This window comes from Pristiophorus japonicus, chromosome 1, assembly GCF_044704955.1.
Source record: "Pristiophorus japonicus isolate sPriJap1 chromosome 1, sPriJap1.hap1, whole genome shotgun sequence".
NCBI lineage: Eukaryota > Metazoa > Chordata > Chondrichthyes > Pristiophoridae > Pristiophorus > Pristiophorus japonicus.
This window is the reverse complement of record NC_091977.1, coordinates 73,396,134-73,420,145: the sequence shown is the minus strand read 5'-3', so window position 1 is coordinate 73,420,145 and position 24,012 is coordinate 73,396,134.

Below are 24,012 nucleotides of genomic sequence, written 5' to 3'. Positions count from 1 at the left end.
AGGCCTCCACTTCACCACCGGGGATGTGGGGTGCCATGGCCATGCCCGGCACAGAAGCTGAGTGCCGGGCCGAACCATCGTGGAAAATATACAACGGATGGCCGGACCAGTAAGTCGGCCGTGCAAAAAAAATGACGCCGCGCATCTCCCCTTTACTTTTCGCCCCTCGAGCAGAGTGCAGCCCGGTTCGCAACCCGCGAGGCTGGCACTGACATCGCCCATGGCAGCCTCATGGGGCATGGCTAAATTTTTACTGCGGGGCGAAAACAGGTCAGGTCACTGCGCACGGCGATGATGTCATCATCGAAAACGCAGCGGCCTGGGGCACAACGATGCGAATTTCTGTCCTTTGGACTCAGATTTGTCACTGAACTCGATCTGTATGCAATAGAAAGAGACTGAACATGTTGAGTTGACAGATATGCAAGAGCATCTGTTAAATTACAAAATGTAAATTAAAAAATTGCCTTTAGAAAGGATGAAAGTAAGCAAGAAAAATAATTTAAGAAGCATACTTAACTAACTTTTTTGTTTCTGTGCATGCCTGTATGCAATGTATCCATGCGCAAAAGCGATTAAATACCTGATTTTCCCAACATAGTTACATAGAAACATAGACATAGAAACATAGAAAATAGGTGCAGGAGCAGGCCATTCAGCCCTTCTAGCCTGCACCGCCATTCAATGAGTTCATGGCTGAACATGAAACTTCAGTACCCCCTTCCTGCTTTCTCGCCATAACCCTTGATCCCCCGAGTAGTAAGGACTTCATCTAACTCCCTTTTGAATATATTTAGTGAATTGGCCTCAACTACTTTCTGTGGTAGAGAATTCCACAGGTTCACCACTCTCTGGGTGAAGAAGTTTCTCCTCATCTCGGTCCTAAATGGCTTACCCCTTATCCTCAGACTGTGACCCCTGGTTCTGGACTTCCCCAACATTGGGAACATTCTTTCTGCATCTAACCTGTCTAAACCCGTCAGAATTTTAAACGTTTCTATGAGGTCCCCTCTCATTCTTCTGAACTCCAATGAATACAAGCCCAGTTGATCCAATCTTTCTTGATAGGTCAGTCCCGCCATCCCGGGAATCAGTCTGGTGAACCTTCGCTGCACTCCCTCAATAGCAAGAATGTCCTTCCTCAAGTTAGGAGACCAAAACTGTACACAATACTCCAGGTGTGGCCTCACCAAGGCCCTGTACAACTGTAGCAACACCTCCCTGCCCCTGTATTCAAATCCCCTCGCTATGAAGGCCAACATGCCATTTGCTTTCTTAACCGCCTGCTGTACCTGCATGCTAACCTTCAATGACTGATGTACCATGACACCCAGGTCTCGTTGCACCTTCCCTTTTCCTAATCTGTCACCATTCAGATAATAGTCTGTCTCTCTGTTTTTACCACCAAAGTGGATAACCTCACATTTATCCACATTATACTTCATCTGCCATGCATTTGCCCACTCACCTAACCTATCCAAGTCACTCTGCAGCCTAATAGCATCCTCCTCGCAGCTCACACTGCCACCCAACTTAGTATCATCCGCAAATTTGGAGATACTGCATTTAATCCCCTCGTCTAAATCATTAATGTACAATGTAAACAGCTGGGGCCCCAGCACAGAACCTTGCGGCACTCCACTAGTCACTGCCTGCCATTCTGAAAAGTACCCGTTTACTCCTACTCTTTGCTTCCTGTCTGACAACTAGTTCTCAATCCACGTCAGCACACTACCCCCAATCCCATGTGCTTTAACTTTGCACATTAATCTCTTGTGTGGGACCTTGTCGAAAGCCTTCTGAAAGTCCAAATATACCACATCAACTGGTTCTCCTTTGTCCACTTTACTGGAAACATCCTCAAAAAATTCCAGAAGATTTGTCAAGCATGATTTCCCTTTCACAAATCCATGCTGACTTGGACCTATCATGTCACCATTTTCCAGATGCACTGCTATGACATCCTTAATAATTGATTCCATCATTTTACCCACTACTGAGGTCAGGCTGACCGGTCTATAATTCCCTGTTTTCTCTCTCCCTCCTTTTTTGTTCCCAGCAGCACCATTGCTCTTCACATATTCAAGATGCACTCAAAGCCAGCATCTGCATCAGCCCTACCATGAATACTAGCGATATGGGCCCCAAGTTTCCACATGATTTGCTCCTGATTTTTATGAGCAACTGGTGGAGAACGGAGTATCTTAGAAATTGGAATTCTCCACATTTAAGTTTCCTGCAGTTCTAGTCAGGTAGAACAGTTTCACTTTTGAACAGAATTTTTTGTTCAAAAGGGGGCGTGTCCAGCCACTGACGCCTGATTTGAAAGTTTCCACAGTAAAAACGTACTCCAAACTAACTTAGAATGGAGCAAGTGAAGATTTTTGTAGGCTTGAAAAAACCTTGTCTGCACATTAAAAAATCAGGCGCAGGTTACAAATTAGGCGTCGGGAACAAGGTGGGGGGGGGGGGAGGGGGGGAAGGGAAGTCATTACATTCTACAATAAATCCTTAGTTATACTTATACAAATATTATACAAATAAATCCAACCTGAATAAAAATTTATAAGCAAAGAAAAGATTAAATAAACCATGTTCCTACCTGTGTGAAAGTGCTTCAGGCAGGCCTTTCAGGCAGCGGTTTGCCGTCGGGACTGACCGACGGCAGGGGGAGGCAGGGAGAAGGCTGCAGGAAGCCTCATTACTTGAGGCAGCCGTTTGCCGTCGGGCCCGACGGACGGCAGGGGGAGAAAGCTGCAAGAAGCCTCAGTGCTGATCATGGAAGGACAACGTGGTTTTATTGAAAAATTTTAAAAATTGAACAGCTACAAAGAATTTGAATAGTCTCAAACAAGTGCATGTGTCCCGTTTATCACAATCTATCTTTAATTACAGAATGCACTCCCTCACCCTCACACACAGAAATATCAAGAAAATTAAAATACAAGCCTTTGCAAGGGTTCAATAAACAAATTTTCACTTTTTCTGCAGCACTTTTTAAAATGGCCGAGTGCCAAAGTTTCCTTCAGACTGCATGTGCGCGAACGCTCCAACACGCACGCGCAGGGTTGCCGGCACGAAAAAAACTCATTTAAATTGTACCTGACCCCTCCTACTTACAAAATCGGCGCGAGTGGTAGGCTCCGCCCCCTGGACGCCGCGCCAAGCAGACATCGAGCTGCAAAGCGCTCGAGAATAGCGCGTTTTTTTTCAGGCGCCGTTTTCGGCGCGAAAAACGGGCGCCCAGCTCGGAGGGGCGCCCGTATTGCCGCGTGTGGAAACTTGGGGCCATGAAGTTGACAGTTTGAATATTTATAGTGCATTACAATCCTGCGCTTTACAAAGCTTTTACCTACAATGTCTTTGATCAGTACCTAGATATTAATTAATTATTTTTGACTGAATTAATACTGGTACTCATTGATTTTTTTTTTAAGAAGTACACAAAGGACTCGATTAGTATACATACATATTGGTTAAAAACCTCTTTTCTCTTCCCAGCCCCTATAAGTTGTACTCAATTTGCACAGACAAAAGATGCTTACAATTTCAAATACAGATAAATACTTTTTAAAATGTTGCTGAATGTTTGTATTCATTGTGTTGAGGGACGTTGTGCTGAGAAGTACTTTCCTAAGTCAGGTACCCAGTATCAGGATCATGCAATCCTAGCTCAAGTTTACACAGCTGGATGCAGAGTAAATGTTCTTTCTTCTACTCTGCTCCAATAACATACCTGAGCCATGACTTCAGAAGAGCACCCCTGTACTATGCCAGCATGACATTTTCCATTTCTCACAGTCATCTTTGTAGCTTCTGAGTGAGATTGGCAATTTAGTCTTAATTTGTGTTAATATAGAAATACCTTTATGTTATGAGCCTATTCCCATTCGGAATTGAGTTAAGACTGCCTAAACATATCTCATTTAAGCTTTTATGAGGTAACAGGGAGGAGATTTTCTTTCATTATTGTAGGTTGGATTCTTCCCAACTCTTGCCCTCAAAAGCCCCACAATGATTTTTTGCTCAGATACCTCTCTTAGCCTTTGCCCCAAGCGACTCCTCATCCTCAATGACTACAACCTTCATTCAAATGCCCATAGCAATCTCCCCTCCGACTTTTTTGGTCCCATCCTCGGTCAACCTCACTCTGCATATAAACTTGTCCCCCCGCAGGCACCTCCTGTGGACCCATTATACATGGTGTCATTATCTCTGTGCTTTTGATCATTGATGGAGATATCTCTGATCACTTTCTCCCCCACAGTCCACACCTTCCTGCCCACCTCTAGCTCCACTATCACTCTCCGCCCCCCCCAGAAAACCTCCCCCCATTAGTAACCCTACAAACAGTGGGGGTAATTTTGCCTTTGGGCCATAGTGTAAAACAGGTGAGGGTGGAACAGCCATCAATTAAGCACCTCTTCCAATTTCCATTTTCATGGAAATCATGGAAACGAAGATTGGGAGAGGTGTTGAACAGATAGTCGAGTCAATATCACTTATTTTACACTATCGCCCAAAGTCAAAATTACCCACACTTGGGGCTGGATTTTTCCAGGTCCCACCCGCATGGTGTGGGGTGACCTGGGTTTTCCGGCACACTGTGGAATTTTACTGTGGCGTTTTACTCCACGGCGTGCGTGTGACATCAGGAACGGATTGACAGATCCCGGGGAGGGTAGGGCCAGGCTACTGGTGGATGAGCTTGCGGGGCCGGGAGGTAGCACTCCTGCTCCTCCAAGCCCATAAGCATTGCCCCCCAAGGCTGAGGCTGCCTCATTGCAGCCACTGGGAATCCTGCCCCGGGATCCCCAGCCGCCTGCAGTAAAACCTGCAAAGTAGGTTAAAGTAGAGGCTTCTGGCCTCATTATAATATTTAAAAACCCACCTGCTCTTACCTCAGAAAATTCCAGCTAGGTCTCAAATACCCTCCAACTTTCATGATATTGCTGCCAAGCTGCTCAACAGCTCCCCTTCTGATGCCCTTGTCCCTTCCCACAGTTTCCCTAATCAAGTCCTCATTTCCATCCTCAAGTCCAAACCCCACAAACGCAAGCTCCACTTCCAGATTTGACTTACCTTATAAGTAACATGTTCCACTACTATCCCAGTTCTTTAAATGTCTGGTTGCCTGTTCTGGTGTTGTTGGATTTTGTGGTCAGGAACTGGCCAGAATGTCTCCAGGAACCCATCGTGCATGGCTGATGAACTCCAACTCGGTTTCCTCGGTCGGGGTTGTGGCAGTGTTAGAGTGATGGGTGGAAGTTCCAGCCATCTGAAAACTGACTTCTGGGAGCAGAAATCAACCTCACATTTCCTTCTCTGGAGCCAAATCTCTCTGCTACTCCAGAGTTATACTCAAGGATAAGAGCAATCCCAGATTCCTTTTCTCAACTATAAATCTACCCTTCACCTTTAGCTGCAATTCCAAATGCAAAGTGATTATGGTCTTCTCATTTCAAAAATCGAGACTGTCTGCACAGCAGCCTCAGATGCCATTACTGCCTCCCCTTCCCCCACCAGCTTTTCCCCATCCAAGCCCCATCATGTTACTGCTCATCAACTATTTCCCCCATCTCCCCCTTTGCCCCAACTCAACAAACTTCCTACATGAAAACTACCAACTGCTCCTTCAATCCTGTCTCAACCCGATTTCTAACAATTCAGCTACCCTTCCTTGTTCCCCTATAGTTACTAATATTGGGAATGACTGCCTTGACATGGGCATCTCTGCCCTGCTTTTCAAAACTGCCATCAACATCCCCTTCTCAAAAATTGCCTCAATAATTCAATCTTCTCCAATTAGTGTCCCGTATCTAACCTCACTTTCCTCTCCAAGATCCCGGAACCCATCTGCACTGACCAGCTCCATACTCACTTACACCAAAACTCCCTTTCCAAATTCCTTCAAAATGGCTTCCACCTTGATCATAGCATCGAGGCCATCCGAGTCAAAGTTACCAATGACATCTTAGTGACAGTGACATGTTGTCCCTCCTTGCCTTCTCCGTGACAATTAACATGTTGATAACTCCATTCCTCGCCATTCCTCCTTCTTTGTGGTCCACCTCTAAGGGGCTTGGTTTGTTCCACTCCTTCCTGTCCCAACATAGCTAGCATATCTCTAGCAATAGCTTCTGCTCCTGCCCAAATCCCTACATGGTAACATCTTCAAACCCCATATCCTATCCATCTCTAAATCTATTTACTTCCACCTGAACAACATTACCACCTCCACACCTACCTTTTCCCATGGCCACTGAAAACCCTTCTACAATACCCATTTGCCAACATCCTGAGCACCTATACAAACTTCAATTCATCCACCATTCCCCACACCATATTCTGTCTGCTGACCCATCATTATCAACTTCCACTGACTACCTGATCTCCAACATAATGAATTCAAAATCCTCACCCTGGCCTACAAATCTCTTCATAACCTCATCCTACCCTATCAGTAGAACTTGCTCCAGCCTCTAACCCTAGCCTCCTGTGCATCTTCAGCTCCCCCATCAACATTCCTCCATTGGCAGCAGAACATTCAGCTACCTCCAGCCCTCGGTCTGCAACTCCTCACCTAAACTTCTTTGTCTTGCTATTGTTTTTTCTACCTTTAAAAACCACATCCAAACTTTTTGAGCATGCCTTTAACCATTTTCCTTAACCATTCTATTACTGCTTGTCATGCACTCTGTCCTACGTAAAGTGCGTTGGAATGCTTTATTACATTCAATGCGTTATAAAAAAGCAAATTGTTGGATACACAATTATGTCAGAGGTGAAATGTCAGCATGCTAATCACATGGTACATTTACACTGAATTACTGTATAGTTTAGCCTTTACTCCACTAATATGTTTTACTAAATTGAGAGTACTTTTTAAAATGGTCCTCCAAATTCTTCTCCAAAAATATAATTGCTGTTTGAAAATGATCTCTTTAGGGTATTTTATTGAAAGTAAACATTACCTCACTCTCCCTAGAAAAAGCAAAACAGCTGTACGTCTGACTTTATTCCAAGCACAACTAAGTAAAATACACCAAATAGATTGCAATCAACCATAACCAGTTGCTGAAATAACGAGCTCAAAACAACTACTTTTCAAACCCACAGGAAGTTTACTCAGATAGGAAATAACAAAGAGGATATTCTGTTGGAGATTTACTTTTGAAAGTCTTATTAGTTCAACTGGAACAACTTTGACAGTGAAAATCTATTCTTGAAGCTTCTTCTAGGATACAATTCAGTCCAGATTGCCTGGTCAACAATTCCATCATGTCAGAGGTGGGCCAAGTATTTGCTCAGCTGATCTTCATGTACCCAGGTGCAACCTTATTGAAAGATTGAACCGTTACCACCTGTGCAGCTTGAGACAGTCAGTAGATAATCATACAAGACAGCACCATTGTCCTTTCTGTTTGCAAGATACACGCGAAAGCACCAGCTCAGTTTACCAATCCTGACACCCACACTTGTGACTGGTCCGATTATATCATGACCCCTGGATGTTGTTAGCAGCTTTCAGAATCTCTGCATCCAAGCTTTCAAGGCTGTTACAATTTTGTCTTCTGCCAACGAAAACCAGAGAAGGCAATAGTAGGTTTCAGAATAGAACAGTTCCACCTACAATCATTTATTTCACTTTTATGAAATCTTAGCAAAAAAAAGTTTTAAAAAGCATTATCTGGCACCCCACACAAAATATAAATCATTTACATTATCACCTTAATGATAAACGGATTGTTCAAAACTGCACAGGGAGGGATTGCTTTCAATATATAAGAATGTATTCGGGAAGTCTTGTTCAATTCCAAATGGTTATTGGTGCTGAATCAAAGATCATCCACTTCATTTTTTTATGCATTTGGAAGTTAGACAATTAAATCTTCATGTGTTCTTCCATGAAAATCAGACATTCCTAAGCAGCTCCCCTAAGACATTGCCATGTGGTGTAAGCTGGAACAACAACAGCCAGTTAATACACTTGAGTAACAAGTAAGTGAAAACATTAAATTTAGATTTAAAAATATCCATGTGTCTGAATCAGATTTCTGTTAATTTTTCCATTTTCAATTGGGTTTATATAATTTTGTTGCAGTTATTTTCACTGAATGTTACAAATATTAAGATATCTTCTTTATTCCTCTCATTTTAAAGCTTTCCTGTCCCTGTACCTTCCTAATTAACAGAATAGACAAAAAGACTCACTTCTCAACTCGACCAATACTGCCATGTTACCAATTATTCGCGATGTACTCAAACAGTTCAGGAAGAGGAATGCAGTGGTTAAGACAGCCAGCAAGGTTCTAACCTTAATAACTTCACTTGACTAAGTTTCATCTGATCCTTCATATGCTATATCTCCCTCCACCCCCTCCAAGTCTGCTACCGCTCGCTCTGCCCACCCCAACACTGTCGCTCCCAATGCCCACCCTGACACAGTCGCTCCCAATGCCCACCCTGACACAGTCGCTCCCCCTGCCCACCCTGACACTGTCGCTCCCCCTGCCTACCCTGGCACAGTCGCTCCCCCTGCCCATCGTGACACTGCACTCCCCCTGCCCACCCCGACACTGCCGCTCCCCCTGCCCACCCTGACACTCCCCCTGCCCACCCTGACACTGCCGCTCACCCTGCCCACCCCGACACTCCCCCTGCCCACCCTGACACTGCCGCTCACCCTGCCCACCCTGACACTGCTGCTCGCCCTGCCCACCCTGACACTCCCCCTGCCCACCCTGACACTGCCGCTCACCCTGCCCACCCCGACACTCCCCCTGCCCACCCTGACACTGCCGCTCACCCTGCCCACCCTGACACTGCTGCTCGCCCTGCCCACCCTGACACTCCCCCTGCCCACCCTGACACTGCCGCTCACCCTGCCCACCCTGAAACTCCCCCTGCCCACCCCGACACTGCTGCTCACCCTGCCCACCCCGACACCGCCGCTCACCCTGCCCACCCTGACACTGCTGCTCGCCCTGCCCACCCTGACACTCCCCCTGCCCACCCTGACACTGCCGCTCACCCTGCCCACCCTGAAACTCCCCCTGACCACCCCGACACTGCTGCTCACCCTGCCCACCCCGACTCCGCCGCTCACCCTGCCCACCCTGACACTGCTGCTCGCCCTGCTCACCCTGACACTCCCCCTGCCCACCCTGACACTGCTGCTCACCCTGCCCACCCTGAAACTCCCCCTGCCCACCCCGACACTGCTGCTCGCCCTGCCCACCTGCTCCTGCTCGTCCAGCTGCCTCTGAGAGTGATGCTGCTCTCACTGTCTGTCCCAAATCTCCTGCTATTCTTCCTGACTACCCCAAGTCTGTTGTTTTTCTTCCCAACTGCCCCCAATTTTAGTGTTAATGACAAGTATTGTTTACCTCCTTATTGTAAAGCACTCCACCACATCATCCTGTACAGGAGGAGAGCTATATAAATGCAAATTGTTGCCCTCACTGACCTCCATTGACTCCCTGTCCCCTTGTATATCAGATTTCAAATTCTTACCCTCATCTACAAATCCCTCCATGGCCTTACACAATACTATGCAACTTTCTCAAATATTACGTCCCCTTCTATGCTCTCCAATTCACTGACTCTGGCATTCTGTGTCTCCTCCTCACTCCCTCACTCCATCCACCTTTGGTGGTAGAATGTTCGTTTGACTCAGCCCTACTCTAGAATGCCCAAATTAAACACAGTAAAGATCCCAACACCGATCATTAGGGTAACCCATTCAGCACTTTCCCACAGCCCATCTGACAACTTCTCTAACTATTATCTGCAGCTTTCGATCCTTCAACCAATTTCTTAACCACTCACTAAATTATCACCACCTTGAGCTTAATCGATAGCATTTTGTGTGGAACTTTGTCAAAAGTCTACATACTCCACATCATCCCAGCACCTTTCACATTTCACTTTCAAATGACACTTCCTCAAAACTACCAAGGTGGTTGGTCGGCCAGAAATCTTTCTCTTCTGAATCTATGTTGGCTGTTGTTTACTAAATTACCATCAGACAGGTATTCCTCAAATTTACTTCTGGTAATCAATTTCACTATTTTATTCAGTATTTGAAGTGATGTATTGGGTCTGTAGTTGTCTGCATCTGCTTTTTGAAAATGGCACAATGTTTGCCTGTTTCCAACTTAATGGTACTATCCCAGTGTTCACAGATTATCTCATAATGACCATCAATGCCTCGTAAATCTCCTTTCCTGTCTTCTTTAGTACACTGTGATGAATACCATCTATCCCTGCAGACCTATATGTTTTGAGCCCTATCAACTTTTCTAGGACTTTGTGCTCATTCATATCAAAGTTGTTATGACTGCTCGGGTTATCACCATCCTGAGACTTGGAGCTAGACTTTCGGAACATGATCGCCCATTGGCAAGTTGCTTATATCTTATATTTTAACTGTATTCTTCAATTTTATCTCCGTTCAAAATCAGCCACTGCATCACAAGAGATACATGTGCCAACCACTTCCACCACAATATATGTGCAGCAAAAACAAAAACTGCAGTAGTTTTATATTATTAAACACACAAGTATTTTATGAATAAGATTATCAAAGAGACTTGGCAATGTGTAGAAAAATAAACAACTAGATGAGTCAGGCCTACATAAAGCTTATTTGCCTCTTGTATAAACCAAGTCCCATTGTGCATCCTATAAACCAGGGGTTCTCAATCTTTTTGCTTCTGAGGACCCCATCCCATGTTAGAAAATTCCACAAACTCACTGTGGGGGGCTTGGGATAGAGAAGACGTTGGGGGGGAGAAAGGGTTGTGGGGAAGGGAAGAGGGTGAAGGGCGGGGATGGGGATTCATCTCATGTGGTTGTCATTAGTTTACTATTCAAAGATCACTGGGCCTCAGCCCCTCAACACAAACAGGGATAACTTTCCACCCACATCTAGGCCTCAGGTCTCAGGTCTCACTCGCCCTTCGACAGATCTTCAATGGATTCGAACTCAAAAGGGTTGAAAAATGGCGAAGGGTTGCCTAGCATCATCACGTTGTTCACCTGTGCCTTTGCCATGGCTCCTACAGGGTAAATTTGTGAGGTTTTTTTCCCTTAGGCCCATCCGCCCAGATTTAAAACAGAGACTGAGGACCCAGGCTGGCATGGCAGAGCATGACGGTTCCCAAGTCTGTGCTTTCCCACAGAAGCTCTGGCCCATTCTTCTCCTCCACTTGCCGGTCTCAATTGGTTCGCAGAGCGCCCACAGACCTCTACCCCCACCGAAGGCCTGGGGAGCACAGGCCTGGCCACCAAACGCCCCGCCGGGCACCACCTGCAGGCGGCAGCAATGAGGTGGGTCCACCAAAGCAACCTGCTAAAACTAATCAGTGTTGGCCGACACCTCCTGGGCCACCTCTTGCCACATGGCACGAAACACCTGCAGTGATGGCCACCTCCACAAGCAGCAAAGATGGAGGCCCTCCTGGTTTCTAGTGCCCCCACCAATGCCTCCAAAGCTACATCACTGAATCTGGTGGCCTCTCCCTTGAAGGGGGATTTGTAGCAGCCATTTCACCTCCTTCCTGGACTCCAGAGATCAGTGAATGACTTGGGCAATGCTGAAAATGAGCATCAGCACCTTCAAATGACCACCCCTTTAAGAGCCTGATGGAACTGGAGTTAAGGATTGAAGGCTGATTGATGAATGGAACTCAGCTGAAATTGGGTAAGTGGATGTGTATAGCATTCCCCTCCAAAAAAAAACCCAAAAACTACAAAAATACAAAAAAAAAGGGCCTTGGGAAATGTTTGGAGTGTCCCCCAGATCGGGGGGCACGATTTATTGTTTAAGATTTAGTGTTTATTGTTTACTCCAAAAGAGTTGTATAGCATTCCTGCAAAAAAAAAGGGCACTTGTTTGAAAGTGTCTGGAGTGTCCCCCAGATCGGGGGGCACTTGATCTAATGTTTATTTTGTTTCCCACCCCCCCAACCCAAAAGAGTTGTATAGCATTCCTGCAAAAAAAAGGACACTTGTTTGAAAGTGTTTGGAGTGTCCCCCAAATCAGGGGGCACTTGAGTTAAAGTTTATTTTCTCCAATTAAAAGAGTTGTATAGCGTTCCTGCAAAAAAAAAGGGCACTTGTTTGAAAGTGTTTGGAGTGTACCCCAAATCAGGGGGCACTTGAGTTAATGTTTAATTTTTCCAATCAAAAGAGTTGTATAGCATTTCTGCAACTCTTTTGGAGTAAACAAAATCAACATTAAATCAAGTACCCCCCGATCTGGGGGACACTGCAAACATTTTTCAAGGCCCTTTTTTGTGATTTTTTTGTATTTATTTTAGCAGTTTTTTTTCATTTTTTTTTGGGCACTAAAATCATAATTTTTCAAGTGCCCTCTATAAAAGGGGAGGAGGACACTAAAACCATCATTTAAAACAAATTAAACTTTAAAACATATAAAATCAAATTAAAATTTGGATGCCGGGGGTAATAATGCACTCCAGTCCCTCCGGCGCCCACCTCTCGCGGAAGGCTGCGAGCGTACCGGTGGACACCGCGTGCTCCATCTCTAGGGACACCCTGGCCCGGATGTAGGCGCGGAAGAGAGGCAGGCAGTCGGGCTGAACGACCCCCTCGACATCCCGCTGCCTGGACCGGCTGATGGCATCCTTGGGCGTCCCCAGGAGCAGTCCTACGAGGAGGCCCTCGGACCTACCCGCTCCCCTCCGCACAGGGTGCCCAAAGATCAGGAGTGTGGGACTGAAGTGCAACCAGAAATTGAGGAGCAGCCCCTTTAAATAATGAAACAGGGGCTGCAACCTCTCACACTCCATAAAAACGTGGAACACGGACTCTCCCAGACCGCAGAAATTGCAGGCGGCCTGGGAGCCCGTGAACCGGCTTAAAAATTTGTTGCATGGGACTGCTCCGTGCACCACCCTCCAGGCCAAGTCCCCGATAAATAGTGGGAGGACTCCCGCGTAGAGTGCACGCCATCGATGGTACGCCATGGCGTGTCCGGACAGCAGACAAGAATGGCAAAGTTGAGGGTGTGCAGGAGCAGCCCGTACAGGAAACCCCTCCACGCAGAACTGAAAGGCATGGAGGGGATTTCCCCGAGGCGGCTCAAGTTGTGAGGCACCGGCTCCCGAGGGAGGTTCCGGGGTTTGGTGCCGATGGGAAATTCCGTCCGGACGAGGTCAGTTCGGACAGGATCTCCCCACATGCTTGAGCCTCCTGGACACACCTAACGGAGCCAGGGCCCAGAGTTGTTTTTAGCGACTCGATGGCATCGGCCGCGCAGCGGACATCGGCAGAATTTAGGCGCTGTGCCAGCATGTCTGGCGCCATCCAGCCCGCTCCTCCGCCATCGAGCAGGTCCCTGACCCTGGTCACCATGCCAGCCACAGCCGTCTCGTCCGACCGCCACCTAAAACCTCGGTCGTGGAGGTACGGATTCCCGAGCAGCGGCTCCTGCAGGACAGCTGCCACTCCAGCCAGTGGAGAGCTGCGCTTGGTGGAGACTTTGTTCCAGACCCTGATGAGTTCCTGGTAAAAGACAGGCAGTCCCTGGACGGCGGTCCTGACGCCCCCCAAGTAAACAAACAGGAGCTGTGTGTCGTAGTTGAGGCTGTGCTGCTGGCGGAAGAAATACGTCGCCAGCGCACGCCACCGAGGAGGGGGCTCAACGTAAAGGTATCTCTGCAGGGTCTGAAGACGGAAAGTTGCTAGCTGGGTGCTGATGCAGACCAACGACTGACTGCCCTCCCTAAGCCGGAGACTCAAGACCCGCGGCAGAGACCCAGTACTTCCTGTTGTTCCAGAAGAAGTCCACCAGCTTCTTCTGTATCTTGGCGACAAACGCAGGGGGAGGGGTCAAAGTGACCAGCCGGTACCACAGCATAGCGGCCACCAGCTGGTTTATGACTAGCGCTCGACCCCTGTAGGACAGCACTCGGGGCAGTCCTGTCCAGCGCCCTAGGCGAGCGGCGACCTTGGCCTCCAGCTCTTGCCAGTTCGCCGGCCAGCCTTCCTCGTCGGGGCTAAGGTAGACTCCCAGATAGAGGAGATGGGTCGTGCTCCAGGCAAAAGGCCTGAGCTCCTCCGGCATGGAGTCCACACGCCACTGACCCACCAGGAGTCCAGAACATTTCTCCCAGTTGATCCTGGCGGAGGATGTGGCCGAGTAAATCTCATGGCACTCACGCATCCTCCGCAGGTCAACGGGATCCTCTACCGTGAGGAGCACGCCATCGGCGTTAGCCGAGAGGACGACCTTCACGCCCGGCCCTTGCAGAGCCAGTCCCATCAACCTCGTCCGCAGGAAAGGCTCCACGCAGATGGCATATAACTGGCCGGACATGGGGCATCCCTGGCACACCCCTCTCCTAAAACGAAGGGGCGCCATCAAGGACCCGTTAACCTTAATCAGACACTCCGCGGCGGTGTACAAAAGTCGGATCCGGGCGACAAAATGCATCCCGAATCCGAAAGCGCACAGAGTTCCGAACAGATAATCGTGATCCACCCTGTCGAATGCCTTCTCTTGGTCGAGGGATAGGAAGGCGACCGACAGACCAGCCTCCTGGGAGTGATGGATGAGGTCCAGGACCAGATGGATGTTATCGTGGATTGTCCGGCCCGGGACCGTGTAGGACTGGTCGGGGTGGATCATGTGGTCCAGCACGGCGCCAAGGCGAGCAGACATCACCCTGGCGAAGATTTTGTAGTCTGTGCTGAGGAGGGAGACCAGGCGCCAGGTCTTAAGTAGGCGGAGATCGCCCTTCTTAGGCAGCAGGACGATGACTGCCCTGCGCCAAGAGAGGGGCATCTCCCCGGTCGCCAGACATTCCCCCTCTGGCAGGACACAACTCTTTTCAAAGAAGACAAAATAAAACATTTAAATCAAGTGTCCCCTTTTGGGGACACTCCAAACATTTTCCAAGGCCCTGTTTTGTTTTTTTGGGTTTTTTTGTATTTTTCTAGTTTTTTTTGTGGGTTTTTTTTGGGCACTAAAACCATAATTTACAAGTGCCCGCTATAAAAGGGCAGGGGGACACTAAAACCCGGCAATTAAAACAAATTAATCTTTGAAACATATAAAATCAAACTAAAATTTAGTTGCCGGGGGTGATGATGCAATCCAGTCCCTCCGGCGCCCACCTCTCACGGAAGGCCGCGAGCGTACCGGTGGACACCGCGTGCTCCATCTCTAAGGACACCCTGGCGCGGATGTACGCACGGAAGTGAGGCAGGCAGTCGGGCTGAATGATGTCCTCGACCGCCCGCTGCCTGGACCGGCTGATGGCACCCTTGGCCCTGACCAGGAGCAGTCCTATGAGGAGGCCCTCGGACCTGCCCGCTCCCCTCCCCACAGGGTGCCCAAAGATCAGGAGTGTGGGACTGAAGTGCAACCAGAAATTGAGGAGCAGCCCCTTTAAATAATGAAACAGGGGCTGCAGCCTCGCACACTCCATCAAAACGTGGAACACGGACTCTTCCAGACCGCAGAAATTGCAGGCGGCCTGGGAGCCCATGAACCGGCTTAAAAATTTGTTGCATGGGACTGCTCCATGCACCACCCTCCAGGCCAAGTCCCCAATCCCCGATAAATAGTGGGAGGACTCCCGCGTAGAGTGCACTCCATCGGGGACCCCCGCCTCCTCCGAACGGCAAGATGGTACGCCATGGCGTGTCCGGATGGCAGACGAGGATGGCAAGGCTGAGAGTGTGCAGGAGCAGCCCGTACAGGAAACCCCTCCGCGCAGAACTGAAAGGCACGGAGATGATTTCCTAGAGGCGGCTCAAATTGTGAGGCGCCGGCTCCCGAGGGCGCCGAAGAGGAATTCCGTCCGGACAGGGGTCAGTTCGGACGGGATCTCCCCACGTGCTTGAGCCTCCTCAACACACCTAACGGAGTCAGGGCCCAGAGCTGTTTTTAGCGACTCGATGGCATCGGCCGCGTGGCGGACGTCGGCCGAATTTAGGCGCCGTGCCAGCATGTCTGGCGCCATCCAGCCCGCTCCTCCCCCATCGAGCAGGTCCCTCACCAGCCACAGCCCTCTCGTCCGACTGCCACCTGGAACCTCGGTCGTGGAGGTATGGATTCCCAGCAGCGGCTCCCGCAGGACCCGCCACTCCAGCCGGTGGAGAGCTGCGCTTGGTGGAGACTTTTTTTCCAGACCCTGATGAGTTCCTGGTAAAAGACAGGCAGCCCCTGGACAGCGGTCCTGACGCCTCCCGAGCTCACAAACAGGAGCTGCGTGTCATAGTTCAGGCCGTGCTGCTGGCGGAAGAAATACGTCGCCAGCGCACACCACCTCAGAGGGGGCTCGACGTAAAGGTATCTCTGCAGGATCTGAAGACGGAAAGTCGCGAGCTGGGTGCTGACGCACACCAACGACTGACTGCCCTCCCTAAGCGGGAGACTCAAGAGCACCGCAGAGACTCAGTGCTTCCTGTTGTTCCAGAAGAAATCCACCAGCTTCTTCTGTATCTTGGCGACAAACGCAGGGGGAGGGGTCAAAGTGACTAGCCAGTACCTCAGCATAGCGGCCACTAGCTGGTTTACGACTTGCGCTCAACCGCTGTAGGACAGCACTCGGAGCAGTCCTGTCCAGCGCCCTAGGCGAGCGGCGACCTTGGCCTCCAGCTCTTGCCAGTTCGCTGGCCAGGCTTCCTCGTCGGGGCTAAGGTAGACTCCCAGATAGAGGAGATGGGTCGTGCTCCAGGCAAAAGGCCTGAGCTCCTCCGGCAGGGAGTCCACCCGCCACTGATCCACCAGGAGTCCGGAACATTTCTCCCAGTTGATCCTGGCAGAGGATGCGGCCGAGTAAATCTCCTGGCACTCACGCATCCTCCGCAGGTCAGCGGGATCCTCTACCGTGAGGAGCACGTCATCGGCGTAAGCTGAGAGGATGACCTCCACGCCCGGCCCTTGCAGAGCCAGTCCCGTCAACCTCGTCCGCAGGAGGCGCAGGAAAGGCTCCACGCAGATGGCATATAACTGGCCGTACATGGGGCATCCCTGGCGCACCCCTCTCCTAAAGCGACGGGGCGCGTCAAGGACCCGTTAACCTTAACCAGACACTCCGCGGCGGCGTACAAAAGTCGGATCCGGGCAACAAAATGCGTCCCGAACCCGAAAGTGCGCATGGTTCCGAACAGGTAGTCGTGATCCATCCTGTCGAGCGCCTTCTCTTGGTCGAGGGATAGGAAGGCGACCGACAGACCAGCCTCCTGGGAATGGTGGATGAGGTCCCGGACCAGATGGATGTTATCGTGGATTGTCCGGCCCGGGACTGTGTAGGACTGGTCGGGGTGGATCATGTGGTCCAGCACGGCGCCAAGGCGAGCAGACATCACCCTGGCGAAGATTTTGTAGTCCGTGCTGAGGAGGGAGACCGGACGCCAGTTCTTAAGTAGGCGGAGATCGCCCTTCTTAGGCAGCAGGACGATGACTGCCCTGCACCAAGAGAGGGGCATCTCCCCGGTCGCCAGACTTTCCCCCTCTGGCAGGACACAATCTGGGCATCGGTAAGCTGGTTATTAGTGAGTAAAAGTTGATTGAATGATTGATGGCACTATTGATGATTCCTTCCATCACTTTACAAAAGATGGGGAGGAGACTAATAGGGCAGTAATTGACTAGGTTGCATTTATCCTGTTTTTATGAATACTGGCACTTTTGAATGGAGACACCAGCAAACACTTCAGTCTTGTATCTTGCACTCACATGCTGGGCTCCAGTATGGTTGAGGATGTGAATGGAACCTCATCCTCCTATTATAATTTTACTGAATTTTTATGGATGTTGAAGCTAATCAAGGCCCAGCCTGTTTGTCCAGATAGACATTAACAATCCCATGGTACTATTTTGAAGAATAGCAGGGAGTTCTCCTCATGTCCAAGCTATTGTTCCTCCATGAATTAACACCAGCAAAACCAGGGTCAATTGTCTCATTGTTATTTGGAGGAACTTACTGTGCACAGATGGCTGTTTATCTTGAGAGAAAAAAGGACTTGTATTTATAGATCACCTTCCATGACCTCAGGATGTCCCAAAGTGCATTACAACAAATTAAGTACTTTTGAAGTGCAGTCACTTTCATAATGTAGGAAATGTGGTAGCCAATTTGCACACAACAGCATCATTCGTAACAAGATGGCATAAGTAGAAATAAATGGGTATGATCTGATTGCCACTACAGAGGCGTGGTTGCAAGGTGACCAAGAATGGGAACTGAATATTCAGGGGTATTTGCCATTTTGTAAGGATAGTCAGAAAGGAAAAACAGGTGGGGTAGCGCTGTTAATAAGGGATGAGATCAGTGCAGTAGTGAGAAATGATATTGGCTTAGAGGTTTAAGATGTAGCATCAGTTTAGGTGGAGATAAGAAATAATAAGGTTAGGAAGTCACTGGTGGGCCCCCAAACAGTAGCCATGCTGTAGGACAGAGTATAAATCAAGAAATAATAGAGGCTTGTAAGAAAGGTACAGCAATAACCATGGGCGATTTTAATCTTCATATTGATTGGACAAATCAAATTGGCAAAGGTAGCCTAGAGGAAGAGTTCATAGAGTACATGTGGGATGGTTTCTTGCAAGAGTACGTTGTGGAACCAACCACTGAGCAGACTATTTTAGATTTGGTAATGTGTAACGAGTCTGGATTAATTAATGATCTTGAAGTGAAGGATCCTCTTGGGATGAGTGATCATAGCATGGTAGAATTTCAAATTCAGTTTGAGGGTGAGAGAGCTAGTTCTCAAACTAGTGTCCTGAACTTAAATAAAGGCAATTAAAGAAAGGTATGAAGGCAGAGCTTGTTAAAGTGGATTGGAAAAATATATTAAAGGGTAAGACTGTAGAAAAGCAGTGGCAAACATTTAAGGAGATATTTCATAACTCTCAGCAAAGATATATTCCAGTGAGAAAGAAAGACTCTAAGAAAAGAGGTGGTCACAGAGATATGCCAACTCATAAAGGCAAACCTACAGCCTACCAGCGGAAACAGGACTGCACTGCCTGTCAAGGTGAAGGTGACTGTGGCACTTGCCTTCTATGCCTCCAACTCCTTTCAGACATCAGCAGGGGGCATATGCTGCATCTCCCAGCACGCTACACATTGCTGCATTCGCCAGGTGAGTACTGCACAGGATGGACAGAATTAGAGGGCTATAGGTTTTGCATGAATTTCTGGCTTCCCCAAGTTACATGCTGCCATTAACTGTACGCACATCACCCTGCGAACACCTTTAGAGGATCCAGAGGTTCACCAAAACCAAAAGGGATTCCACTCACTGAACTTACAGATGGTCTGCGATCATACTCAGTGCATCATGGCAATAAATACACAATTTTCAGGGAGCATCCATGATGCCTTCATCTTGCATGAGAGCAGTCTCTCACACCTGTTTGAACATCAGCTGCAAGGCCAGAGCTGGATGCTGGGAACAAAGGTTACGGCCTCGCCGCCTGGCTCATGACCCTCCCCCGCAACCCTCAGACAGAAGCCGAGCATTGCTACAATAACAGCCAGATAGCCACATGCAATATCGTCGAAACGCTTCTGATGCCTGGACCACTCTGGAGGCTGCCTGCAATAATGCCCTCAGCAGGTTTCTGAGTTCACTGTGGTGTGCTGCATCATAGAAACATAGAAAAATACGTGCAGGAGTAGGCCATTCGGCCCTTCGAGCCTGCACCACCATTCAATAAGATAATGGCTGATCATTCACCTCAGTACCCCTTTCCTGCTTTCTCTCCAATAGAACAGGAAGGGACAGGAATTGACACTGGGGACTGCAGTACCACCTCAGGAGAGAAACATAGAAACATAGAAAATAGGTGCAGGAGTAGGCCATTCGGCCCTTCGAGCCTGCACCGCCATTCAATGAGTTCATGGCTGAACATGCAACCTCAGTACCCCTTTCCTGCTTTCTCTCCAATAGAACAGGAAGGGACAGGAATTGACACTGGGGACTGCAGTACCACCTCAGGAGAGAGGGGGGAGGAGAAGGCAGAGGAAGAGGATGAGGAGCCTGTCGATGAACCGATGACACCACCACTCCCACCACGACAGGGTGGCCTCGTGGAGCTTTCGCCACTGCAAAAGCCTTACGTCAGCAGATGATATTTCAATGCTTTGCATTAAGGTTGACGGCATGTTTGATCATTGACTGCCCACTCTATCCCACCATGTTTACTATTTCCCCTGTTATTCTGCAAATGAGACACTGCACAAGATTGATTAAGGTGAAAAAAACAATTTAAATTTATTAAACATTTTTACATTAACTTGGATAAAAGTTTTCAATGGTAAAACTTTTGTAAACTTTACTTAAATAACAATAGCAGAACAACAGCAAAACAACAATCCCTGCACCAAACATCCTTCAGCTGCAGCCATCTTTACCCCCCTCCCCACCCCCTGCTAATTTGAACCCCTCCACCCCATCGATTGTTGCCCTTGCTCCTTGCCCTATCGCTACCCACGTTGGGTCCAAGATGTGTTGCAGCAACGTGCGCAGGGCACTGGTGTTGTTAGGGGAGAGACGTAGGAGACACCATTGGACCCTCTGGAGAAGCTGGGGCTGTGGAAGGCCTGGAAGACTCAGCCTCACCACTCACGGTGCTGTCAGTCTGGGTGGTATGACACTGGGTACTGGGGTGCCATGAGTCGAGATCATCAATTGCCGCCGGGCATTGACAGCCTCCGTGTTCTCCCGCGTTGCAACTACTAGCTGCGACATGCCCTCCTTTATGTCCGCAGATAGCGCTGCAATGCTTGCGGAGATCCCACCCATGACCTCGAGGAACTGTCACTGAGCTGGATGCTCTCCCCAGACAGTCCCACCAAATCCAGGTGCGCGCCTGCCTGCCTTTCACCAGACCGGCATTGCTGACTCAGCCACTGCAGAGGCGGCATACGGGATTCAACCCTGGGGGTTTGTTGCTGCAACCCACTGGGACCCAGGCCTCAGATGCTGGATAACCACGGAATGTGGTGTTCTCCTCCGACGAACTGGTGGCTGCAGCTGAAGTCATTAGTGCCTGCATGGGCTACCCGTTCCCCCCCCCCCACCCCCACTAACCTCCCCTCCCCCCATAACATTAATGCTTTGGTCCTCCTCCTGCTCCTCCTCCCATGGAGCTTCCTCAGTGTGGCTGATGTCTGTGTCCTCCATCATAGCATCCGGCAATATGGATGTGAGGCCTCGGAATCCACATCTGCAAAATAGAAAACAACAGAAGACTGGTTAGCAGCAGTGGAGTGGGCATGGTGACATGAGTGGAGTCACATAGCGCAGGCTCATTTCAAGGACCACCACTACTGCATTACATGTCGATGACAGACAGTACATCGCATTACCCGAATCCTAGCCCACAGACAGTGCATAACATTAACCCAACCCAGACCGTGGATTTTGCAGGACTTACCCTCACTCTCAAACGAGGGCTCAGCACCCCCACGGGTAGTCGATCTCTGTGAGGCACCCATCAGACCTGCCACATGACTCTCAAGCTGGGTGAGTGGGAATAGTTTGGCCGGACCTTCGCCTGTGCGCTGCTGCTCCCGGCGATTGTGCAACAACTTTCCTTGCAAAGATGACAATACAAATGGACATGAGATGTTGAGATGGGACTGCGAGATGGTGTGATAAGGCACTAACCCCCACCTCTCTCTCTCTCTCCCTCACACCGCAGGGACTGTGGGATGGTGTGTAAAGGCACTAATCCCCCCCTCTCTCTCTCTCTCCCTCACACCACAGGGACTGTGGGATGGTGTGTAAAGGCACTAATCCCCCCCCTCTCTCTCTCTCTCCCTCACACCGCAGGGACTGTGGGATGGTGTGTAAAGGCACTAATCCCCCCTCTCTCTCTCTCTCCCTCACACCACAGGGACTGTGGGATGGTGTGTAAAGGCACTAACCCCCCCTCTCTCTCTCTCTCTCTCTCTCTCACACACCGCAGGGACCGTGGGATGGTGTGTAAAGGTGCTGACACCCCTCTCTCTCTCACACTCACCACAGGGACTGTAGGATGGTGTGTAAAGGCACTAACCCCCCCTCTCTCTTTCTCTCTCTCACACACCGCAGGGACCGTGGGATGGTGTGTAAAGGTGCTGACACCCCTCTCTCTCTCTCTCTCTCACACTCACCACAGGGACTGTAGGATGGTGTGTAGAGGCACTCAACCCCCCCTCTCTCTCTCTCTCTCTCTCACACACTGCAGGGACTGTGGGATGGTGTGTAAAGGCATTAACCCCCCCCCCCCTCTCTCTCTCTCTCTCTCACACACACCGCAGGGACTGTGGGATGGTGTGTAAAGGCATTAACCCCCCCTCTCTCTCTCTCACACCTCACAATTTTCTCTACAAAGATGACAATACAACTGGTTACCAGAGCGCCCTTCTGCTCTTGTGACACACACAGATAGCCATCAAAGCACTTATACCATACTGCATTTAATACAGTCCTGTCTTTAATGGCCCTGGTAGTTGCATGTGGTTCACAAGGAAGACATCGAAGTACAGAAACATCTTTTGAGATGTCAAAAAGCAGTCTTTATAATGTGTGATGGTCATTCATGGCAAATAAGGTGCAACACTAAACCTAGCAATACAACATGTGTCACATTTACAATTTAAGTAATTGGAATGCATCAATAAAAATATTACTTACTCTGACGACGCTGCAATAGTTTACCTTTACCAACCCTGTATATACTCCCTCCTGATACAGTTGACGGAGGAAACCTCCTCAGCCACACTTTTCCACATACGATTTACACCGGCTGGGGGGCGTTTTGCACAAGCCTTCTTCGAAATTTCCCCCCATCTGTTTTCTACAGCTGTAATGAGGGCTTTATTTGTGTCAGGAGTAAATTTCCTGGCCCTCTTCCTATCAAAATCATCCTGCATTTTTAATTTCTGCTCAACTCTGCTGTCTTCGATCCTGCTGTTTAAATCAACTCTAAAAAATGGCTGATTCAGTCCTGGGTGTACTGCGCATGCGCAGGCGCACCCTGACATGTGACCAAGATTCCCAAAGGTGTTGATGGGGTTTTTGAATGGTGTTGTTAGAATGTAATCAGGTCTTAATACTGTTCATTGTGTGTTTTGCTGATGCCAGGGTTTTTCTGTATAGCTGTTTTAAGAACTATTAAAGTATGTATGTATCTGGGTCCCTGGTAAGTGGACCTTTGTTAGACTGCTAATGTCTCCCTGGGGTTTGCCTCCCAGGTGGGTTAGCAGCCCTAAAAGGATCCCATTTCCCTATGTAGACCCAGCATACAATTTAAAATGTCCAAACTCAATCTAAAAGACCATAGTTTAGTCCAAAAGCGCCCAATAGTGAGATATTTCTGTCCAAAAGTCTAACACAGTTCCATTGAGTAGGGGGTCCCAGAATTTTGTGAATCCTACACAATCCCGTCAGAATTTTATATGATTCTATGAGATCCTCTCTCATTCTTCTAAATTTCAGTGAATATAAGCCGAGTCGATCCAGTCTTTCTTCGTATGTCAGTCCTGCCATCCCGGGAATCAGTCTGGTGAACCTTCGCTGCACTCCCTCAATAGCAAGAATGTCCTTTCTCAGATTAGGAGACCAAAAGTGTACACAATATTCAATGTGTGGCCTCACCAAGGCCCTGTAACATAGAAACATTCAGCCCTTCAAGCCTGCACCGCTGATCGTGCAACTTCAATACCCCATCCCTGCCTTCTCTCCATAAACCCTGATCCCTTAAGCTATAAGGGCCATATCTAACTCCCTTTTGAATATGTCCAACGAACTGGACTCAACAACTTTTTGTGGCAAAAAATTCCACAAATTCACAACAAAATGTTTCTCCTCATCTTGGTCCTATATGGCTTATCCCTTATCTTTAGACTCTGACCCCTAGTTCTGGACTTCCCCAACATCAGGAACATTCTTCCTGCATCTAACCTGTCCAGTCCCGTTAGAATTTTATGTTTCCATGAGAGCCCCTCTCACTCTTCTAAATTCCAGTGAGTTTAA